Source organism: Hesperophylax consimilis, chromosome 27, assembly GCF_061612785.1.
Source record: "Hesperophylax consimilis isolate HC1 chromosome 27, BYU_Hcon_1.0, whole genome shotgun sequence".
NCBI lineage: Eukaryota > Metazoa > Arthropoda > Insecta > Trichoptera > Limnephilidae > Hesperophylax > Hesperophylax consimilis.
Window position 1 is genome coordinate 3,152,912 of NC_142862.1, and position 7,941 is coordinate 3,160,852.

Sequence of the window (7,941 nt, forward strand, 5' to 3'; positions counted from 1 at the left end):
GTCTCACCTAGGAAACGAACGCAGAACCTAAGCCCTGGCGAGGATTTGCTTTACCACTGAGCGTTTTTAACTGTATCATACTTCGAGTAATAACTACCAACATTATCTTAATTTTGTTAAAGCATAATTGTATTGCCCGCCATCTTATATATGATTACAAGATTCTTCCCGAACTAAATGCAATCTAGAGAGTGTTTTGCATAGATATATAATTTTTTTATTATTTTAATCCTAGACTTGTAGAAAAATCAATAGATGTCACACATAATTTTTTTCTTAAGTTTGAGTTTATTAAATCCGATAAAATGGCTCACTTTGAAGTGGTGAGAGGCGAGGGAGATTTTAGCGTTACATGACGTCATATGCCGTAAATTTTTCTGTGTGATGAAGTCCCGGGCGGTTTTTATGACGTCATATTTCGTCCACAGATTCAAATTATAATAGTGATGCAACAGTAAATGATTTGCTTATAGAGACATCAATAAATTACGTAGGTCAGTTAATCATATTTTCACCAACTGAAATGAGACAATGGCATTCCCAATTGGGGTTATGTTGTGAGGCTGGAGGTAGCGGGGAGGGGAAGGAGATGGAAAAAGGAAGGTAGAGAAGTACCTAGCTATTCAGATCTCGTCAACAAATACGGCTAAAGCCATTTAAAGCAACGCTTCAATTCTGAATGGCTGGTAACAAATTATACAAATAAAATTTACTTGCGCACGCCGGGATTTGAACCTCCGAATCGCTTAACCGAGAGCTTTAACCCTCGACCACGGAGGCCATCAATTTTATCGTGTGATAAAAGTTTAAATACAAAAAAAAATTGTTTTCACCTTCGAATTTTTCATAACGCGGAATTTCAGTGATGGGTTTTTAAATGCCCACACTGTATTCATTATTTAAGCAGGTACTAAGTACGTAGATTACAGTGTCGATGTAAAAGCATTCGGTTCAACCGAGTCAGTAAATCCTTGAAGTAATTAGCACTCTCGAACTCTCGACATCGACGTTCTATCAGACGGTAGAAATAAATTCATGACGGTAAGTGTGATTTCCGCAATATGGAGTCAGAATGACATTTCATTCATTGCACATTCATACTTTGTGTTAGTTGATAAAGATAAGAAATCGACCTTAACTTTAAAATTAACGACTTTCTCAATAACAAGGGACTACTCTAGTTCTACTTAAGGAAAAGTACCTAAATGTCTTTAACCTTAAAATTAACGACTTTTTCATAACTAGGGGCCACTCTGGTTCTAATTAACCATAAGGAAATGTCTTTTAACTTAAAATTAACGACTTTCTCATTAACAAGGGACTACTCTAGTTCAACTTACGGAAAAGTAGATACATGTCTTTAACCTCAAAATTAACGAATTTTTCGTTAACTTGGGGCTCTTCTGGTTCTAATTAAGGATAAGGACATGTATTTAAAATTAAAATTAACTACTTTTTCACTAACTAGGGACAACTCTAGATCTACTTAAGGAAAAGGACATGTCTTTAACCTTAAAATTAACGACTTTTACGTTAACTAGGGACTACTCTAGTTCTACTTAAGGAAAAGGACATGTCTTTAACCTTAAAATTAACGAATTTTTCGTTAACTGCGATTCCAGTTCTCTCAGATGAAGTGACAAAATCGGAAGCTATGGTTAAGGACACGAACCGGAATCCCCTCTAGTTACGTCAAAAAAGCCCACATTCCTAAAAAAATGGTATTTAAGTTAGAAGTTGAATTTCAGAAATATATAAACGACTTTTTCGTTAACTATGGGCCACTCCGGTTCTACTTAAGGAAAAGGACATGTCTTTAACCTTAAAATTAACGACTTTTTCGTTAACTGCGATTCCAGTTCTCTCGGATGAAGTGACAAAATCGTAAATTTTATGGTTAAGAACACGAACCGGAATCCCCTCTAGTTACGTCAAAAAAGGCCCACCGTCCTAAAAAGATGGTATTTAAGTTAGAAGTTGAATTTCAGAAATATATAAACGACTTTTTCGTTAACTAGGGACTACTCTAGTTCTACTTAAGGAAAAGGACATGTCTTTAACCTTAAAATTAACGATAAATAATATAACGATTTTCGTTAACTGGAGGCTCTTCTGCTTCTGCTTAAAGTAAAGTAATTGTCCTTAAATTTAAAATTAAATACTTTTTCGCTATCTAAAAGCTGTTCCATTCTACATAAAGGTAAGGAATGCTCCCGAACCTTAAAATTAACCACCTTTCGTTAACTAGGGGCTTTTCCGTTTCCACTTAAATATAAGGAATTTTCCTTGACCTTAAAGAGGGGCGATTCCTGTTCTGCTTAAAGAATAATTGTCCTTAATTTTAAAATGTGCAATTTTTTCATGATTATTGCCTGCCACAAATAACCAAATAAACCGTCAAAGTTTTTGACAGCTACGGTTGTTGCTAAAACCACTTTGTAATATGAAAGATACGCAGTAATGCCACTAAATGGCATTGTTACTTCAATTTAGGATTTTCACTGGTACTCCTTGTTTTTCTCCTATGATAACTGCAATAATGGCATTTTCACGTGTGATTTCAATTAATTGCTTTCCCGTCCTCTTTCGTTTGACGCAAACATAATTAATAATTGCTTTCTGACTTATTCTCCTGAGAATTCTCATTTAAGCAATTCATAGTTTTACCTAAAACAAAATAGATTATGTATTTTTATATGAATACTGCACAAGATTTCAAACTGCTCCCTATTTACCAAGCCAGTGAGACTATAGTATCCCCAATTAGGGTATGTATATAAGATAAGGAAGAGGAAGGTGTGGAACTACCTGGCGATTCTGATGTGGTCACAAAACATGGCATGGAAAACGAATATTGTGGTTTTTCAAAATCAATGAATTTGACTCCGTCGACGCCAGTCAGGGCTACCTACAATTAAATTTTTTTCTTAAGGGCGTTTTACAAGATGCTGTTTTTCATCCAGTTTTCATGTAGGTCGTATTTTTGCAAGGATTTGGATGAAAACAAGAATGTGTTGGCAAATGACAGATATACGCTTTCGTGTGAAAGATATTGCAATTTTGTTGCTGATTTAGTTACACGAAGAAAAATGATCCTCTCAAAAAGTGAAAGCATGCCAATGTATTTATAATTTAATTCCTGATAAAATATTATTCATTCAGAAAATATTAGAACACTTACTCTTTTACTAGTAAAAATCATGACGGAATGCGACAATGTGAGTTTGTCAATATCAATATTAATATCATCGTCGTCTTCAAAATTACACTTAGTTAGGAACTCTGTAAATTCATTCGTTAAAGGCCTGCAGTCCCGTTTTTAACAAGAACACGAATAATTTTACCATATTTTAATAAATTAACAATGTGTGAAATTGTATTTATGCAAATAATGACCGTGCATAGCAAAAATTTTCCACGTGTGTCTCGATATAGTTTCCATCTGGAAATAGGTATGGAAAAAAGCATCGTGTAACACGACCAATAAAGCGTCCAATTCTAGCGACATAATGTAATTTTGGGCTCAATGGGAATTAATGCTAATTTTTCTTAATGGCTTCCATCTCTTCGTATTTCTATAGATAAATCCATAAAGGGCCGATTAATTTAATCGAGGTAAAGGTCGCCAAGGTTACCTACTCGTATATACATTGAAAATTTATTAATATATTATTGTTAGTTCGCAGTTCGGTCATCGTTCTGGTTGCTTTTCAAGGATTTCCGGAAATCATTTGTTATTAATTCAAAATTTACGGAGACGTTTTTAAATGCCTGCATTAATAAATTTTCACCTGGCACCAATGTGTTCTTGAAAAAATTTGACACAATTCAATTATACAACATAATCTGGGTAGGTAGGTACTTATATATGTTAACATAGCGATGTTTTATTTCTATATACATCTCAAAATATCACACAAAAATATGGCGCCTAAAAAAGTATGATGCAAATAGCTCTAGTGAATAAATAAACTGAATTTTAATTTATTTAAATTTGAATTTATTTTTAATTAAAGTGATGGCGTTGATTATTGGCGTGGTTCTCCAATACATCAAATAATCAACCTGGAGAAACATAATGGCATCTATTTTAAAATGTCTTCAAAATATTTTTGTTTTTTTTTACTGAGGATTGTACCATCCTTCCTAGGGACTGGAGGCAACCGCGCTAACAACCTCGCCAAATGCCGATCGGTCTCACCCGATTTATCTCGCATGTTTACTGCTGTGATGTAATCCGATTTCTGAAAAATACGTATATTGTCGAATGGTTGATAGAATGCACAGTCATCGAAAACGAGTCTATCTGCTGAGTTTCAGATCGATCGAATATCGGTGAGTGGGTTAATTTCCGCTTCCATGATTTGCATTCATTCATTACCGAAAATGGAAGTGAAATTCAAAAAGATGTATTTCTAAGAATGCAAAAATTTCTGCCGTCAGCATGCTCTAATTAATATGATACATTGTACATAAAAAGTTCTGCCGTCAGCATGCTCTAATTAATAAAATACACAGAACATAAAAATTTCTGCCGTCAGCATTCTCTAATTAATATGATACATTGTACATAAAAATTTCTGCCGTCAGCATGCTCTAATTAATATGATACACTGTACATAAGAAGTTCTGCCGTCAGCATGCTTTAATTAATATGATATATTGTAAATAAAAAGTTTTGCCGTCAGCATGCTCTAATCAATATGATACATTGTTCATAAAAAGTTTTGCCGTCAGCATGCTCTAATTAATATGATAAATTGTATATAAAAAGTTCTGCCGTCAGCATGCTCTAATTAATATAATACATTGTACATAAGAAGTTCTGCCGTCAGCATGCTCTAATTAATATCATACATTGTATTTAAGAAGTTCTGCCATCAGCATGCTCTAATCAATATGATACATTGTACATAAAAAGTTCTGCCGTCAGCATGCTCTAATTAATATCATACATTGTATTTAAGAAGTTCTGCCATCAGCATGCTCTAATCAATATGATACATTGTACATAAAAATTTCTGCTTTCAGCATGCTCTAATTAATATGATACACTGTACATAAAAAGTTCTGCCGTCAGCATGCTCTAATTAATAAAATACACAGAACATAAAAAGTTCTGCCGTCAGCATTCTCTAATTAATATGATACACTGTACATAAGAAGTTCTGCCATCAGCATGCTCTAATTAATATGATATATTGTAAATAAAAAGTTCTGCCATCAGCATGCTCTAATCAATATGATACATTGTACATAAAAAGTTCTGCCGTCAGCATGCTCTAATTAATATGATACATTGTACATAACATGAAATTTCACTGTAGGAGATAATCTCATGGGGATTTTACCATTTATACGAAAATTCCCCGTTTGGGGAATATTCCACAAAAATTTCCCGAAAATTAACAAATCACTAGATTCAGCTTTGGTTGGTTTAACCTACACCGCGCCTTAGTTTTAAATAAGTATTCCGACCTTATGAGCTGCGTAATAAAGCAGTTTATCAATGCGAATTTCTCAAACATGTTTTAACTCCTCAGGCCTCAGGCATTTTCTGTCAAAAGATCGGAGTATTTCTGCTTTGCAATAAAATCCAAATAAATGTTTAATTTCTGAACGAATCAGGAAACAAAAAACTGACTTTTAAAAGGCGATGTAATACTGGAAGATTACAAATAAACATATATTTTTTAATATTAAAATTTTGAATGCAAATATTGAAAACTACTGATAACGAAAAATCTATAAAAAACCTAATTAGACAAATGTATTACAAACGTTTTAATCACGTCTTTTTTGTCGTTTCATATGAAAATAATTAATAAAAAATTATAAAGTAAATTTATCACAACAGTAAGGAAGTTACACCGATTTCTGTGAGATCATATGAGTTGTTCACAATAGCGGACAAATCAGCCTGAACGGTTAAGACAAATAAGTCAATACAATACATTACGCGGACAATAATACGAGTGTGAAAATGTCTTCCAAAACTCGTGACATAACATGACGCAGTTCTGACCACAAATTTCTCTTTTCCAATGCAATAAATCCAAATTAACACGTTTAATATGAATGAATTTTATTTTAAATTAAAAATAATATTCTACACAGCCGATATCATGACACCTGCATTATTTTACCATGGATGTAGTTTTATATTATAAAATTATTTTCAAGCGCAATGATATTAATAATGCTAATTTCTGTTGTCGGTGCGTGAAGTGAAATATACTGAGTGAAATTATTCGCGTTCAATGAACTCAGATAAACTTTGAAATTTTCAAAATTAAAACTGATTGTGTGAATTCAGACAAGCGATACCTACCTACCTAAAATCAGAAAATCATTATTCATGTTTTTATAATTATGTGTATTTCTGTTGTTAAAATTTTTGACAGATTCATCAAGTTTATTAATGGTGTATTCATTAGAAAGTTTTGCAATTTGTCATCAAAAAAATATCACTTTTGTGATAACTCTAAGTTTTAAATAAATAAAAAATAAAAATAACTCTAATAAAAATAAGTTCCAAAAAATATTTGTTATTTTTGAAGATAATATCTATACATTTGTAATGCCGAAACGTTAATTATATGAAATTCCCTCGATAGAAAAAAATCGCAATGTAAGCTCCGAAAATTATTTAAAACACTTTTTTCTGTTATTTAATATGTTATGGGTATGAAAAAAAATTACAGTGTATCTTTAAATTAAACTAAAGCATTTGTCGAGAGATTTTTTCTCTATTGGAAACGAGTCGTGTTTTATTAAATATTTTCACCATTTTCACTTCATTATTATCGTTTTTTTTATTTTTAGCGCGCTCTCTTAACTTAACTTAACCTAACATTCGTATTTACATGTATCCCTTTCAAACCATCTTTAAACGTAGTAAGCTACAATTAAGAAATAAATTATTTTTTTTATGTGTCTTTTTTTTACAGTTATTTTTTTAAATTTATTTAATATATAAGTGGGTACAGTGATGTTTTATAAGTACATATGGTTATAAAATATATTTATATTCGCAATCTCATCAAAGAAGAAACTGGTTCTTGTGCTTGGTGAGCAAGTTAAACTATAAGGAAAAGAGAATAACATTTTGCAATAGGTAAGTATATATAGCAACAATTGAATCTTCTGGATTATCTATATGTGTAGTTGTACATATATAGGATTCTGTTACATACTAATTTTTGAGTAATTAGGAACATATAAATACAGTGGAGATGAGTATAGACTGATAATAAATATAAGTAAAGGGGAAAAAGGCAAATATTTGGTTAAGTATATTAATTTCCTTTAATTTCTATATTTCAATCGGAAGGTTGTTGAAATACTTTATTCCTAAATAGGTATAGTTATTTTACATTTAATCGGTATTACATTTTGGTATTTTGATATTGTGTTGATATCTTTTGTAGGTGGGTTTCAAAGTTTTTGATTATATTATCTTTATAAATTTGGATAATAGCATTTTTCTTGAAGACATCCTCTACTCGTGGCACCCCGAAGGGTTTTTTAAGGATTACTTTGAGGATTAGCTTCTGGACCACTTTTATTGGGGTTAGAATCTTATTGCATGACCCCCCCATCCAATAATTCCATATTGAATTAACGACTGGATTAGTTATTATAATATATTTGTTTTATATACCATGATAGCTGACTTAAAATTGTTGTGTTAACACCGCATAAATGTTCTAACCGTCAATACAACTGCTAAAGAGTTTGCTAATCATCTTGTGTTTTGATCCTTGAATGGTACCAACCAACAACAGAATTAAAAAAGGAATAACCCTGTTCTTTGAGCTTTTGTTTTTGTCATTTGTCACATCTTGTTTTCCGACTACATCTATCTGACATCAATCAACAAAGTCAATATGACAATCTTTCGCATTGAATGGCAGTACAAAGCCAAGGTTATCTATTCAT